Here is a 15035-nt window from a genome sequence, read left to right as displayed (position 1 = left end):
GCGGCCTTAACATTCTGTTACCGTACTACTTTCGATTCTGCATCCGATCTGACCGTGCTCTATCTCCGAGCCGGTTGAGGTTTTTTCCTGGGGTGATTTGGATGTGGATGACCTTCCTCAGTGCCATCTGAGTCCTGCTGTAAGTCCTCCATGACCTTCTCTCCCAAACAGGCCTTGGGATGACCCAGTACAGAGGCGTTCCTGGCCTCGCTCCCAGAGTGTCCGATTCAGTGAGGACAGAGGGCACCATGGGGCCAGGCCCCCCGTGACTCAGAGTGGCTCCCACCAGCAAGACGATTTCGCAGGCTGTCACGAGAACAGGCCACATTTTGGGGGGAACCATATAACACTCCTATAAAGGGATACTAGGGAATTCAACCTACCCTTTCGTCAGACTCAATCTTCTGAGCTTTGAGGCTCCATGTCTCCAGGCCCTTCTGAAGTTTCTGGAATTAAGGTCTTGCTTGGACGTGGCAATAAAATGCTTGCTCCCAGGCCACTACAGGTAGGCGAGATCGTCTCCAGCTCACTGTGGCTCCCGGGATGTATGGGGCATGCCTCTGCTTTATTTTTATCCTTCCTGGACCCATCGGAGCCTTGCTGAGCTCCTACCTGGAGAGTTATTGGTGGGCTGTTGGGAAATGTTGAGGCTAACTTAGAAGTCCTTGCAGCTGCCCCTGGGAGCACCCCCCAGGGGCACCCTTGGGAGCACAGGACCAGCACAACTGGAAAGGCCACTGGTGGGCTCTGGCTCTGGCAAGACCCAGGCAGCTGCCCGTGCTGCCACCTGTGGGCCCCGTTCAGCCCTACGGTGCAGTGCCAGAGGCATGAGGTCCCCACACTAATGTCACCCCTCCTGGGCACACCAGGCCACTCACTCTCCCCACTGGATGGGGCGGGCTCCGGGGTGCACAGCTGGGTCATGGGAGTCAGACCTGGACCCCATCTCCCGGGTCTGTGACGGGGCTCTGTCCACTCTGCCGGGTTGTCATCCACATTCCCCTGCCAGAGCCTAGCAGGGGGCTCACTTGGCAAAGACAGAGCTTCCCGCCAAGGCTGTGGGTGGCCATCTGCCCCCCCCCACGCCAACTTGAACACCCCCAGGGGATTCCCACCCCCACCCCCCCATCCTGCCCTCTGCTAGCCTCCGCCATCCCTCTCCTCTGGAAAACGAGCCACCCACACCGACTCTGTCCATGTCCCAGGGGAGGCTACAGCGCCAACAGAAACAGCCGCCTGTAATGCTGTAGCTTGACCGTCCTCTGTTTGCAATGAGAGGAACGGGTCCCCGTCAGAGCCGCCGAACAGCACCGGGCCACCAGTCCCTGGGCAGGGCTCCAGCGCTGCCCTCAGAACCTGAGCTGGAAATAATATTGGAAACGAAAGCAAGAAACTCATACAAGAAGAACCACAAAGAACTGGGGAACCTGTGACTCTTGCTTTTTAGTTCAGTACAAAAGAACTATAGGAGTGACTGGTGATCTGTCGGAGTTGCCTTCTCAAGTTTTTCCCCACCGTTTCATCCTCAGTTTTAGATTTTATGAATCTTTACCAATTTTATTTTGCTGAGAAGAGAGTATCTGTAGTTGCTTTGAGGCTTGGATGACAACCTGAGGTAAGAAACGTGTTTCTTCTGTGATGCTGTACGCGTTATACACACGCAGGATGCAAACAGAGCCTTGGACGTTAGTATTTCCTTTACCAGGTACAATGCCCCCTTTTCCTCTGATTCTGCATCGTTTTTTAAAATGCTGATCACAACACCTTCAAAACTGATTTCACGATCCAACAGGGCTTTGAGAGACTGAGTAGGAGAAGCCCGATGTTGGAAGATACACAGCTCGCAACTCCACGGCCTACTTTAAAGCTACAGCAAGCGTTTTTTAAAGATTTTATTTGTTTATTAGAGAATGAGTGGGGGGAAGGGCAGAAGGAGAAGCAGGCTCCCCGCTGAATGTGAGCCTGACATAGGGCTCTATCCCAGGACCCTGAGATCATGACCTGAGCCGAAAGCAGAGGCATCACCGACTGAGCCATCCAGGTGCCCCAAGACTGAAGTCACCTGAGTGACTCAGTTAAGCGTCTGACTCTTGATTTCAGCTCAGGTCATAATCTCAGGGTCCTGAGCTCCACGATCAGCAGGGAATCTGCTTGAGATTCTCTCTCTCCCCCTGCTCATGCACTCTCGCTCGCGCTCTCCACCCTTCCCCACAAAAGACTGTGCATTACTGGTGAAAGAAAAGACCCAGGAACACAACAGAGAGCTAGAAGTAGACCCCCATCAGGAGAAGCAGCTTCTCGTTGGCAAAGGAGCAACAGCAACACAGTGGAACAAAGACGGTCTCTTCAGCGGTGCATAGTGGAAACACCAAAGGTCCATGCTGAACAGCGAACCTGGACGGAGAATTCACGCCCTTCACAAACACCAGTTCAGGTGGGCCACAGACCTGAATGTGAAATGCAAGATTATAAAACCCCTGGAAGCTAACAGAGAAGAAAATCTAGAAGAATAATATAGCATTTGGTGGTGACTTCCAAGCCACAACAGCAAAGGCACGGTCCGTTCCCTGAAAGTAAGGCTGATACGCCGGACTTCACCAAAATTAAAAAAAAAAACAAAAACAAAAAACAAAAACCACAAACTTCAGCTCTGCCGAAAACACGGGATCTTCTCACCCTGCCCTAAGCTACATGGCTTTTCCAGAAAAATCCAACTCTGGTCCCGACGGTATGACTCCTCCTATTAGGGCATCACCTGGGACCCAGGCAACTATAACCCTAAATGAAAAGGCCAAATATTAGGGATGAGAAATGGCATCAGCCCCGGAGATGGTCCACTGGGGACCTACGTGAGCCTGCTGCTCTGTCTCATCAGGAAGCGGCCAGGGCCATGTGGTCTCGGTGGCTCCAGCTCTCCGGGGCTCGGAGCCCTATGGTCACGCCTCCCACCACTGATGCAGGAGAGGCCGTGTGTCGAAGGAACATCGTAGAGTTGTCCAAATGGACGTCCATGCTTGGTGCCATCTGGAAGCCAGAGCTGGAAAAATACCTCATGAGCATCGTGGCTGCTGTAAAGAAATGTGGATGAATTTAACTGAGTATGAGAAGGTTCCTGTTGGGGTGGAATAGGTCCCTGGTGTTGGCTGGGCAACCTCAGGGTTGGTCAGGGTCCCCACCATATGCAGCTCTTGATGACGATGATGACGACGGTGCCATGTCAGCCACCGGACCAGACTCTCCAGCTGCAGACGGGCATGTGCTTTGGCTGGCTAGTTTATGCCCCCTTGTCAGGCGACCCTTCCTTTGACAGACACCTTTCTTGGGGTGTGTGCTTTCTTTTAACAAGTCCGGGAAACATTCTGTGTTTCTGCTGCACAGTCTCAAAGCACTCAGGTTCTGTGAACCTTCATGGACTCAGAACAGTTTAGAAGGCGGGGCCTGTGTAGCCTCTCCCCAGGAGTTCTTACTGGGGCCTCAGCTGGGACTATGGAAAGTGTCAAGTCCCGGCAGATACGGAAGTCCATACACTTGAATCCAGACCAGAGGCTGTGGCTTTGAAACTCAGTAGGGAACAGTGCAGTGTAGATGGGACTTGCGACTCACCTGGGGGGACTTATGGGATACACCCAGAACCCCACTCCCCCAGTGAGGTCCGGGTGTCTACAGATCACAACACCCGAACAGGTTCTTCAACTCTAAGCTGCAATAGGTTGAAAATGTCTTCTCTTGGGAAGCACGAGTTCACATGATAGAGTGAAAAGTACCGAATGTTTACATCCTTTTATCAACAGACCTCCAAAGTTGACATGTAAACACAGTACTTTGCTGAGACAGATTAATGCTGTCCATTATTTGTCACTTCTTGAGCAAAGAGCAGCCAGCTCCTGTGACTTGGCCATGGGCTGTCCCTGGTCATCTGCACAGGCTCTGCCTATGTTCATTTAGGAAAGTGAATACTACCCCCCAGGGGAACATCCTGTCCCATCTCCCAGCATCCTGAAGCCATGCTCTGCCAGGTGTCCACAATGTGGCCAGGCATTAAAACTGTGCCCTGTGCTGGCTTCCTCCCATCTCTTACTTCCCCACCCCTCCCCGGATTTTCTGTAGTCACAAACAAAATAAACAACTTGCCTTTCATCTTTGTCTTAGGATTAGCTCTGGAGGGAACCCAGACAAAGACAGAGATGGGACTGGAGTTAGGCAACAACATTCTGTACGGGAAGACTTTATTTAACATTATGCATTAATGTTCCTCTCACTGCAATTTTTCAAGGTACCAACAAACAATTTGAATGTTCCTCTTGAAACAGAAATATGTGAAAGTAGCAAGGATTTTTTTGAAAGATTTTATTTATTTATTTGACAGGGAAAGAGATCACAAGCAGGTAGAGAGGCAGGCAGAGAGAGAGGAGGAAGCAGGCTCCCTGCTGAGCAGAGAGCCCGATGCAGGGCTCCATCCCAGGACCCTGGGATCATGACCTGGGCTGAAGGCTGAGGCTTTAACCCACTGAGCCACCCAGACACCCCAAGGATTTTTTTTTTTTTTTAAAGAAAACTTGTATGGGAATTCTTGCCTTTCCAAGTATCCTAGTTCCTTATAATGTGATAATGTTGACATAAGGAACCATGGGCAGAGAACTGGACAGATGACTCAGTAGAAGAACCACAAGCTCAAGAATCAGCAAGACGAGAGGAGGACTTTTGCTCCAAAATAATGTTGGGAGAATTGGTTTACCAGTTGGGGGGATATGTTAGAACCCTGCTATCTGCGTCACTCCCATGTAAATTCCAGGGGGAGTGAAGATCTAAGAGTAAAAACTCTGAATGCATAAAAATACTAAAGAGAAATAGGGGTCCGTGTGTCTACAGTTTTGAGTGGACGAGATGCCAAGCCTGACAGTGAAGAGCCCAGAAGAGCAGAGCCGGGGTCACCAGATTTGAACACCCCTGGATGAAGATTCCAAACATCCAGAAACAGAAATCCCAGTCAAGCTAAGGGAAGGACATTGGTTGTGACGAAGTGTGATTATGGTGTGTTGTCCAGTGGGGGAAAACAGATGGCATAGGGTAGACGGTTTTGTTGCCAGATGGTTAACACAGCTTCAGGCACTGGAAATCCTGTGGAAGGTCAATATTGACAGTCCATGTCAACAGCGCACTTTCTCCCAGAGAGAATTATGGAGGAGTGCTTTAACTGCGGCTCTTCAGAAGCTTTATCATGTCTCCTAAAGGAACATCTGTCGGTCTGGGGAGTACTCTTAGACGGGCTCATGTGCCTTGTGTGTCCAGAGACGGACATGTGTGTGCGTGCATACGTGGAGATCGGTAGAATGTCCTTAGAACACAGAATGTTCTGTGGACTGGTTCAGCTGAAACATACACTGAAGAAAGTATCCATCAAGGGAAAGAACAGTGCTCCATGAAAGGGAAGTGTATGCAAGACGACCTCCCAAAGCCAAAGGAGCCATGAGACCAAAGGAAAAAGCTGTCCAGTCCAGGCTGACAAGGGATGGTCTAAGAAGACTTCCAGACAGAAGCACTTCTTGGGCAGCCGGCTGCAAGACGGATCTCCACAGCCCACTTCCTGTAAGACGGACTTTTATAGCCCTAGAGGCTGGGCTTCTGCTGGGGGACCCCCAGGAGGAGATGATGGAGGATGGTGTGAGTGCTGGTCGTATCTCCAGAGCTGATCACGGATGTTATGTCTCAAGGCTGTTCTTAAGTGATATCACTTCTGTGGTTAAGTAAAAAGGAAGAATAGAGTCGAGTCTATGGCCAAGGAGACCTCAGGAAACAGATGGGTTGCCACGGCTTTTCTGTCCAAGTTGGTATCAGGCCAGTTGGCCCAGTCGCCAGCAGGGAGGCACAAAATACACACTCCGGGGGTGTGTGTTGGCTGGCACACACCTGCAGGGAAAGGGGGTACCCTGAAGTCATCCAACCAAAACCCTGAGCTTACCCCTCCTCAACAAGAACTTTCCATAAATCACTTAAATTCCTCTGTGCCTTTGTCTACTGACAGGGAAATTGTTGGTCACAATGACATCACCAGGGTCTCTCTCTTTTCTGTAAATTGTACACTTGTGCACTCCATTCTCTGGCACACTCTCTCTGGGTGATTTTGTCTTACTGTTCACACACCATCTAAAACTTGACATTCATAACTTCATTTCCTATCCAGACTTCTCTTCTGTGAGCTGCAGACTCCTATGTGGAAAAGTCCACTGGACATCTCCATTGAATAATATGTGTGCGATACCTACCATTTAGTTCCCCGACTCTTAGTCTCCTTCATCCCCTGGCCCACAGTAGCCCTCCCTGAGCTTTTCTTCTCGGTCCATGATGGTCACCATCCCCCCAGTGGCCTCATGTCCCCTAAGCCTTCACGATTCCCTGCTCATCCCCTTCCAGCAACCTCCTGACACCCACACAGGAGCGTGCACACAGGCACGCTGACACACACACAACTCTCTTCTCTCCCCCAGCCCATCCAAAACCCCCACCATGTTCCTTGGATTTCTGCTCTTTCCCGCAAATCAGGAGAGCAGAGGCAAGTGTAGTCTTGTCACCCACTGACCCATTTTCCAAGCACCAGTGATTGTAATGAAGACATACAGAAGCTCCGGTCAGGCTTCCTAAAAACATTTCAGTGCCTTCCACTGCAGTTGGAGGAAGTACAAATTAGGAACCATGGCTCAAAGGACCCCCTTGCTTCGTACAGACCTTGCGGGTGGGGGGTGTAGACTTCTTTCAGGGTTTGCATTGGTCTGTCTAGCCTCACTGCCTTCACAGATGCTGTTCCCCACAGGGTGCCCTTCCCTTGCCCCTCCTCTGTGAGGACAATTACTTCTCTGGGCTCTGCTGATGTCAGGCAGCACAGGGAGCATTAGTATGCGTGTCTGTAGGGCCGACTTGCTCTTCCTTCTCCTTTCTTTCCTCCAATGGCTTTTGTAGAGGTTTATAGTCTCCTCACTGTTACTCTACTTGTCCAGGACCCCAGTCTTAACCATGAATCCTGAGTCCCCCCCTCCCGCCCCCCTGCCTCCGTGGCATATCCTGGGCCCCAGAGGCAGAACACAGAGAGCTCTTCTGTCCTGCAGCCTGTGACAAGTGCCTCAGGCCATGGCCATTCTGTCCTCCCAGTCCTTCCATGAACGGCCTGAACATGGCCTCACACCCCCTCCACCCTTTGTACCCATCAAGCCCCAAGCTCAGGGCAGCTGCAAGTGCACCAAAGCGCCCAGCCCTCATGCTCCCTGCAAACCCCTCTGCCTGCTCTCGGTGACCCCTCTCAGCGGTGTCCCAATAAAATTCTCTCGACTGTGTGTTTTGTTTTGTTTTGTTTTTTCTGTAGGTCTGTCAAAATCTCGTCCACGATATTGATCTCTTAAGCAGCAGTTCAGCCGTGGGGGGAGGAAGAGTAGAGCGCGCAGACTCAGTTCTGGGGCTGCGGGGAAGGCTTCCCGTGGGCCAAGGTGGGAATTTGTGGGATGACCTAATGGGCTTGAAAAATCAAAGCCGGGGTGTTGGGGGGGAAACGTGGGAATTTGGTGATGGGCCCGTGGTCAGAGGGATCCACGCGTCTGGGAGTGTAGATGGAACGAACGAGCTTTGAAGAATGAGCTTTCCCGGTAGGTTCCTCCAGATTTTCTTGACCTTTATCACCAAGAGAAATTAATGTTTAACCAGCCCCGGAGGCTGGGAAAGCAAGGACAGGGAGCCATCTGGATCTCAAGCTACGAAGAGTGACCTGTCAGAAGACTGCCTGGCCACGCTTTCCTCAGCCCCCAGAACGACAGAGTCTCCTGACGGAGAACAGACTCAGAAGGAGGTAGTATTCCCAGCAAGTAAGTCCCAGGCTTCATACTTAATCGATGGTTATTGTCGGAAACCGCAACCTTGATTCCCGGTCCCAGGGTACTGAACGTTCGCTTAACGTTAACTCACCTGAGGACTGGACGTCACTATTGGTCAAGTGCTGTTAGGCAAGGCTGTCGGGACCAAGGGGACTGACCCTAGGTGCTTGCACGCACACAGTCCTGCACGCATCTCCTGTGTGGCCAGGCGAGGGCTGGGGAGGATTTCCTGCCTGTCACTCGAGAGCAAGGACAGGACAGACATGGGCATATCTTGTCCTCACCACTTGCTTCCACCGCGGTCTTGGGTCCTTTGTTCGTCTGGGTCTCTATTTCTTCCTCTCGACAATGGGGATTTTTCTAGCACCCACCTTGTCAGCTAATTGTGAGGAGTCGATCTCATATTGTCCGGAAAATATCCGGCGCTTGGAAGGTGATAGAGAAATGGTGACTCTTCCCTTCCCTGTGAGATCTGGAGCATCAAAGGTAACCTCAGAGGCTCCCTGTCCAGGGTGATCTGAGGAGAACTGAAGGGTCTTCCCTGCCAACTTGCCCTGCTGGTTACAGTCTCTTCAGAAGGTACCATTTTTGCGACTATCATTGCTTCTCCATCAGGTCGGAGTTAAAACAATGCTTCTGAGTGTTCAGCCTGTGCTAGGACTCGCCTCCTTCTTCTTTAACATATCCTCATTGGATGCACAAGACACTGAGTCAGGAGAGCTGAGGAGGATAGTCGTGCAAGGCCTCCCCTCTTGCGACCGCGAAACTGGCGCTTGGATGTCGCTGCGGCATAGGGTGGCCTCTGGGAAAGCGTTGGATATTTAAGACACTTACTATGTCCCAGGCACAGGAGTCCCTCGGAGAGCAGGCAGTGGACGCTGGAGGGACGGGACCAGAGGTGCAGGACTGTGGGCAGGAGGGGGACAGAAAGGGTGGACGTGAGGAACGTCAAGGCACAGCTGGAAAGTGACAAGCGCAGGACTGGACACAGGGTCGAAGGCTCTGATCTCCCAAGGTGGCCTGAGGGCACAGCAGACATTATCTAGACACGTTTCCCTGTGCACAGCCTTGGGGCCTGAAGCTCCCGGGTCTGAGGGTCCCTTACCAGAACACGCTGACCCCCAGAAGCAGCCTGTCCTGCTCTCAGTCAGCCTAGTGACCCAGCATGTTGGGTCCAGGAGGTGACAAACGGTGCTCCTACTGCTGGAGTAAGTCATCCCAGGGTTCAGCCCTTGCCCTGTGGCTGCATACGCGTGTGGGAAAGAGGGGCACCCTAGGACTCTCCAGAGTGGAAAGATGACATTTTGAAACCAGGAATGTGTCAGTGCTGCCCAAAATTTAAATCGTGATTTCCAGACTTTCAAAAATCACTAAATAACATGGGAAGAAACACGGCCATCTGCTCGGGGGGCCGTCCCTGAACTTCACGACACCCCTGGCTCCAGTGGCACGAGAGAGGCTCAAGGAGGCCGACCGCAGCTAGGACTGAGGAAGAGGATCAGTGTGTTCCCATTGAACAAGGTCATTCGCAGTAATCGATTCAAGGAGCCCATGGTACCTACGATGATAAAATGCTCAGTCCACCGAGAAGAAGATACAGCTCTAGACAATATAACCCTAGTGTATGAACATAAAGAGATCTTAAGTATATTAAGCAAATCTTGGCACAACTGGGGAGAAATCGACAAACTCACCCTCATAATGGAAATTTTCAATGCATCGTTAGCGATGGTAGTAAACAGGATGACTGATCCAGGGAGCAAAAATATTAGATTTGGAAAACTTCGATAAGTAACCGTCTTGGTATGGGGGACATAGATAGAAGCCTTCGGCAGAGAGCTAGAAAACACGCTTTCTTCTCAAGTGTCCGTGAAATGTGACAAAAATTGAGGATGTAACCAGCCATCGCCTAAATCTCAACACCTGTCAGAGAATCGCTATCAGACCAGCGAGTTCTCTTGCTCCGGTTCAGCTCAGGTCAATCCAATTCTGTTCAGTTCAGTTCAATTCAATTCAACTCCATTCAGTTCACTTCCGTTCCATTTTTTTTTAAAGCAAAAATTGTTCCATTTGTCTGGAGTTGTTTTGAAGAGATATACCATGTAACTGACACATCAAGGAAAAAAACAGAGTGGAAATGAAATAATACTCAGAAATAAATGTTTGTTTTAGTATTGAGATATGTATTGGAAGCTGAACATAGAAGAAAGCAGGTAGTTTTAAAAGCTAATATTAGAGGGATGCCTGGGTGGCTCAGTCAGTTGGGCCGCTGCCTTCAGGTCGGGTCATGGTCCCAGGGTCCTGGGATTGAGTCCCGCATCAGGCTCTCTGCTCGGCGAGGAGCCTGCCTCTCTCCATGCCTCTGCCTGCCTCTCTGCCTGCGTGTGCTTCCTCTCTCTCTCTCTCTCTCACTGACAAATAAATGAATAAATAAAATCTTTTTTTTAAAAAAGCTAATATTAGAAATTGAAAAAGGATAGAAGTTGAGATAAGCAAGCAACTAAAGGCTCCAGAAAAATAACAGAATGAAGATAATTAAACATAGGCAATAATAAAGATTAAGAGGAAACATGAATGTGGAAGGAGATAAAGGTAGATGAAGGCAGACCAACAAAGCCACAAATCCTTCTTTTTTAAATCTAAAACAGAGATAGTCCTGGGGCATCTGGGTGGCTCGCTTGTTTGAGCATCTCTTTCTAGACCTCAGCTCAGGTCTTGATCCCAAGACTAAGTAAAGACAAGAAGAGAGGAAAATAGGGAAATAAATAATATCATAAGAAAAGGGGGTATCATTATCGGGACACCTGGGTGACTCAGTTGGTTAGGTGTCCACACTCTGGGTTTCGGCTCAGGTCATGCTCTCGGGGTTGTGAGATTAGACCCTACATCAGGGTCCATGGTCAGTGGGGTGTCTGCTTGGGATTCTCTCTCTAGCTCCCCTCTGCCCCTGCCCCTGCTCATGATCTCTCTTTCTCTCAAATAAAATTTAAAAATAAAGCTTAAGAAAAAAAGAAAAGAGACATCATTATAAATTCAATCAAGCAGAATGATAATGAGTATATTATTAAAACAGACAAACCCTTGTCATTAAATGTAAAAATTTAAAATTACATTTCGTTTACATTTGGAACAACACCACGGAGAAACAGAAATCCTATTGAACGGTCCTGAATAATAAATAAATTGATTTATGAAAACTATTTCCTCAGACAATGATTTCTATGTATGATTTGTCACTCTGTCAGTGATTGGGTAATTCCAAATTTCAAAATTATATAAATTGCTTCAGAGAATTAAAAAAAGGGGTTATCCTCCATCCATGAGATCACAGAATTGACACTAAAACTAGAGAAAATCCATAAAAGTAAGAAAAATAACAATTTTATTCATGGGAAGGAAGTAAAAATTCTATGCACGTGGCTAACACACCGTAGTTTTATCTGAGGAGTAAAAGGATATTTGAAAATTAGAAAATGTATTAATGACATTCATCATATTAACAATTTAGATTAAGAAAACTATATGATTCTCTTCTCATTTGATGCAGAAAATACTTTGATAAAATTAAACTTCAATTTACTATAAAAGTAGGAATAGAAGAAACCTTCTAATGGAAAACCTTCTAAAGGTTTTCCAACAAAACCCTGTTATTAATAGTGAAATGCTAGAAACATTCTTTTTTTTTAAGATTTTATTTATTTATTTGACAGAGAGAGACAGTGAGAGAGAGAACACAAGCAGTGGGAGAGGGGGAAGCAGGCTTCCTGCTGAGCAAGTAGTCCAATGCGGGACTCGATCCCAGGACCCTGGGATCATGACCTGAGCCGAAGGCAGTGGCTTAACCAACTGAGCCACCCAGGTGCCCCTAGAAGCATTCTTTATAAAATCAACAAGATGAGAATGTTCACAACTGCTTCTGTTCAACAATGTCACAGAGGCCCTAGAACAGGGCCAGGCAAATGAAATTTTTTTTTTTAAAGATGTATTTGTTTGAAAGAGAGAGAGCTGCTGGGGCAGGGGGGCAGAGGAAGAAGAAGAGAATCCCAAGCAGAATCTGTGCTAAGCATGGAGTAGACATGGGGCTCCATCTCACGACCCTGAGATCGCGACCTGAGCTAAAACCAAGGGTTGAACACTCAACAAACTAATCCATCCAAGTGCCCTAGAACAATTATTCTTACTAGTACTGTAGCAACAATTGTCAATCTTTTATGGTTAACTGATTGAGTGCATCATTTAAGAAATCCTTCCTACTCAACATCCTAAAAATGCATTTCTGTTGTCCTAAAAATTTTGCCTTTCACAGTGAAGGATTTAATCTATCAGAAATCTGTTTTTGTATATGGATTGAGAAACAGGTTTAACTTCATTCTTTTCCCAAGTAGGTGACCAGTTGCCCAGAACCGCTTAAGACTCTGTTCTTTGTCTATTGATCTGCAATTCCATATCTGTCAATTGTCCATGTATTGCTGGGGATTTTTCCCAGCTCTCTATTCTGTTTGATTGGTCAGGTGTCTATCCTTACATCAAAATCATGACTTTTCTTTTTTTTTTTTTTTTTACAGTTTCATCTGTCTGTCTTGATAAGTAGAACAGACAGGAACATCCTTCTTTCTGCAGAGTATGCTGGCTCTTCATAGACCTCTGCTTTGGCATTTACATTTTAGAGTCAAATATCTGTGTTGGGATTTAGATTGAAATGGTATTGAGTCTGCGAATCACATGGAGAGAAATTGAAATGCTTACAACATGGAGCAGGCATTTATTCCCATTTTTAGATCTACTTGAATGGGTCCCATCAGTTGTTACAAGTTTCTTCATCCAGGTCTTACAAGTCTTTTGTTAAGGTTTTGTTAGATTCACTCCTATTGTCTTGTTCTTTTTTTTTTTTAATGTTTATTTTTATTTATTTTTTTTATTTTCTTGTTCCTCATGAAGTCCTGCCTTGCCATGATTGCAGTGGGTGGGCAGTGCAGCAAGCCCAGCCTCCAGAGCCTGAGGTCTTAACCCTGAGCTGAATCTTCTTTTGTTTTTTTTTTCAAGAATGTATTTATTTTAGAGAGAAAGTGGTGGGGGAGGGGGGGAGGGGCAGAGAGAGAAAGACAATCTCAAGCAGACTCCCCACTAAGCCTGACATGGTTTCCATCTCACAACCCCAAGATGATGACCCCAGTGGAAACCGAGAACTGGATGCCTAACTGACCACTGCACCCCGGCGTCCCCTGTGCCTTCTCTTTAAACACTTGCATTAGGCAGGGTGGTATGCTGCCTGAAACCTTTCAGTGACTTCGCTTTCTCTGTAAACACAGGCTGGGTCTCCAGCTTCAGGGCTCCTGCCTGGGCTGTGCCCCCTTCACCAGCTTTGCAGTACTGGTCCTGGTGGACAACTGTGGATTTCTCTTTCTGCTCTTTCTTTCCTGGTCTGCCTCCCTTCCTGGCATGCCACCCAGTAAGCAGATTTGCTGTGTCCAGCATGAGCACAGGCTGGCCTGCTGGCAAGGAGTATGCTTGTGTGGGACCTTGCCACATTTCCTAACCTCTTTGGGCCTCAGCTTCCTTGTCTGTACAATGGGGATGAGAATATCTACCTTGTGAGGCAGTTATGAGGGACTGAATGATTTTATGTAGAAATGCCTGTAATGAAACCTTTACAAATGTATTTTTTAAAGGATTTTATTTATTTATGTGAAAGAGAGGCAAGAAAGGGCTCGAGCTGGGGAGAGGGGCAGAGGTGGAGGGAGAAGCAGACTCCCCTGCTGAGCAGGGAGCTTGACTCAGGGCTCAATCCCAGGACCTGGAGTTCATGACCTGAGTTGAAGGCAGATGCTTAACCCATGGAGCCACCCATGCACCCCAAATGCTAGGTATTACTATAGTGACTCTTTATGGAATGGAAGATATCTCTTGATTCTCAAACCCCCTTGTCCAGAGGTCTGTGCTGGGCTCAGCCCCTCATCATACCTCTGTCCCTCTCTGCAGAGCCTCCCTGTCTTCATGCAGGGTTTACCAAGCAGTGTGCTAAGACCCCAGAGCCCTTCCCAGGGCTCAGCTGCCGCTGACTCAGCCAGGGTGGTCTCTCTTCCCACGGAGTGCCTGGTCCTACCTGTCCCTTGTCTGTAGTAGCCCCTCCCAGGGCTGGGGGATGAGAAGCATCCCAGCCTCCTGCCCTCACCCAGCCACGGAAGGAGGGATGAAGCTGTGCACCGGGTGCGAGGCTCCTCACCAGCCCCCCATCCACCCCCACACCTGCCGCAGGCCCAGCCCCTCCTCTCCAAGGCTTCTGCCCCCCACCGGTTAGCCGGCGTGTACTGCACGTGTGTGTGTGCGCGCGTGCGGTGGGAGCAGAGGAAATGCACGCCCCTCCTGACCTGGGTGGGCTCTGCCAGTCTCCCTTTCCCAGGGCTCTATGCACACCTTCAAAGAGAAATGAACCCTGCCCAGTGTACTGCCCTGATCAGTCTGCCGCAGGGGATGGAGAAGGAAGCCCAAGAAATCTTGCCATTTGCAATGGGCCTTGAGGCATTGTGCTAAGTGAAATAAGTCAGAGAAAGCAAATACCATATGATCTCACTCATATGTGGAATCTCAAACACAGATCAAACAAAACCAAACCCAGAGTCCTAGATACAGAGAACAGATTGGCAGCTGCCAGAGGGAACTGAAGGGACGGGTGTGTGGGGGTGGGGAATGGATGAAGGGGTCAGGAAGTGCACACTTCGAGCTATTAAAGAAAGATTCCTGGGGACATAATGGGCAGCTTGGAGAGCTGATCCTATGGTATCAACTTGGAGAGGTGACACAGGTGCCTCGACTCAGGCTGGGGATCAAACATCCGATCACTACGCCGTATGCCTAAACATAACACAATATAGTATGTCAATCATACCTCAATTAAAAAAGAAAGCCAAGTGCATTATTGCACACCGGTTACAAACCATTAGAAAATCTATGTTAAATAGGTGTTTTTAAAAATGTTCTCCTTTAAAAAAAAAAAAAAAAAGACATTTGTGTTTTGAACGCTATAGGCTTCTTTTAACCAAAGAACGGGATTTTGAATCACATGAATCGGATGAAACCCTCACCTGCGTCTGCCGCTCTCTGATCTGGACGAATGGGCTTGGCAGCGATTCCTTCTGGGTGGCCCGTGCACAGAGGGGCCCCGGAGCCAGCCACCACCCC

At 48.6% G+C, this 15035-nt stretch overlaps 1 protein-coding gene across 5 annotated transcripts in view; it reads left to right on the top strand.

Annotated features, from left to right (window-relative positions):
• Window positions 1–7445: 7445 nt before the first annotated feature.
• The window catches only part of DDC (dopa decarboxylase), a 78095-nt gene continuing 70505 nt past the window's right edge, over window positions 7446–15035 (top strand). For 2 of the 5 annotated variants that reach the window (XM_059397190.1, XM_059397189.1), the window contains exon 1: window positions 7452–7847. The gene's annotated coding sequence lies outside the window, so the exon portion shown is untranslated. Of the gene's footprint in view, window positions 7848–15035 lie in introns of all 5 variants that reach the window. The other 3 variants (XM_059397191.1, XM_059397193.1, XM_059397192.1) reach the window with 3 other exon arrangements.

Source organism: Mustela nigripes, chromosome 4 (assembly GCF_022355385.1).
Source record: "Mustela nigripes isolate SB6536 chromosome 4, MUSNIG.SB6536, whole genome shotgun sequence".
Classification (NCBI taxonomy): Eukaryota; Metazoa; Chordata; class Mammalia; order Carnivora; family Mustelidae; genus Mustela; species Mustela nigripes.
Note: the sequence above shows the minus strand (reverse complement) of the source record. Positions and strands in the feature narration are given on the sequence as shown.